This window comes from Lygodium microphyllum, unplaced genomic scaffold (genome assembly GCF_053477565.2).
Source record: "Lygodium microphyllum isolate KBCC unplaced genomic scaffold, Lygodium_microphyllum_v1.1.10 scaffold_511, whole genome shotgun sequence".
NCBI lineage: Eukaryota > Viridiplantae > Streptophyta > Polypodiopsida > Schizaeales > Lygodiaceae > Lygodium > Lygodium microphyllum.
In genome coordinates, this window is record NW_028229960.1 from 20,900 (window position 1) to 22,500 (window position 1,601).

The 1,601-nt window shown below is 48.2% G+C and overlaps 1 pseudogene; it reads right to left on the reverse strand.

Annotated features, from left to right (window-relative positions):
* Positions 1-739: 739 nt before the first annotated feature.
* Positions 740-1,601, reverse strand: part of LOC148008039 (protein VACUOLELESS1 pseudogene) — an 889-nt pseudogene continuing 27 nt past the window's right edge.

The following is a 1,601-nucleotide window of genomic DNA, read 5'->3' on the forward strand; positions in this document are numbered from 1 at the left end:
CTTCATCTCCAAGTCCAAATCCCCCAGTCCATCAAAGATTCGGCTCCTTTAGAGCCGAATGCAACAATTGATGACCATCCTCCATAAGGATCAACAAGAAAATGCCTCTCCCTCTTATGGGAGCTTTTGATCAAGATGCAATTGAAGCATCAGGCTTACATGAAGGCTCAAGCATAGAAGCTCATTGCACTTCAGCAAGAACATGAAGTTTGGGATCAAAGCCGCCATGACAACATTGAGAAGCAAGAGCACATGCATATTGAAATGAAGGCTAAGCATGAGCCATTCAAGTTCAACAGGTAGCACGCTAGGCTAAACAGGATGAGGCAACAACACAGTATGACGTTGCCTTGCAGTCATTAGCTACTGAGATAGTCCACATCACTTTTGATGGTGAAGTACTTGCAAGAACATAGAGTTTACCAAAGTAGGGTGGGTCATTGTTTAGTTGTGTCCCAAACAATGTAGATTTAACACCTATTGACATTGCTAGCAAGAGTCACATGACTACCCATTGTTTCTCTACTTGAATTTCTGCATATTCTAGTAGGCTCAAAGGTAGAAATGCCATAGGAACCTGACCCAACACTCATGTGAATGTTTTCATGTGGCAAACCACAACTAGCCTGCTTTGCTACTTTGAAATGAAAGAAGGTTCATGTGACACCTTTGCTTCATAAACATCGACGTAATGATTTTCAAAGCAAAAGCTTACAAGTAAACATACTATTTGCCAGGGACGACCTTTCTCTAGTTACATAGTAAAGTTTTTATCCAATCACAAAAGATCACCTGTGTATTGAACTCTGATATTTTTCTGGTGAAGTCACTTGACACCACCAGCGACCGTCCATCGTGTGTGAAACAAGCAACGAATTTTCCATTTGACGACATGGCCATCTTCTGCAGAGGTCCAAGACCCATGCCCTGCTCTTGGACAGTATCCACGTCAACCCTCAAGATCGAAATTCCCACAGCAAGGAGCACCTCCAAATACCCTGTGTCCGTGTGATGGGGTTCAACGACAAGCATACAGAGGGGCTGATCATCAAGGTTCGGATTTGCAAGCTTCTGGACTTGCGGTGCGTGGAGATCCGGTATTGCAAATAGTTGATTGCTTTCAGTCAGGCACACTAAGCCATTGCCCCAAATGCTGCACTCTGCAACACCTTGGTCCCAACATTCCTTCCCGAGGGAGAACTGCTGCTCCAGAAGCTCGCCATGGATGTTGTACTGGAAGACCGTGCCATCCTGTACGACGCAGAGCAAGACCTCATCATCCGTCCATCCAAGGCCAATCAGGCGGCCCCCCGGGCGGTCCCATGGCACGGATGCGAGAAGAACGCCCGCAGCAGAGAAGATAAGCAGGCGGGGCCGGGCAGATTCGGCACGGAGCTGCAGGATCTTCGACTCGTCCCGGATGATGGCGATGGGGCCTCCAAAGCGGGCACAGGCAACCTTGTGCCTGCTGAGGTCGATGTTCTCCCATCGCATGGTGTAGACCTCCTGCTTCCGGTAGAACCTGTTGTGGAGGATCTGCCATTCCGCAGCTATGGAGACTGCCATTGCTGGCACGACAAACAGAGGACAACCGATTCAGG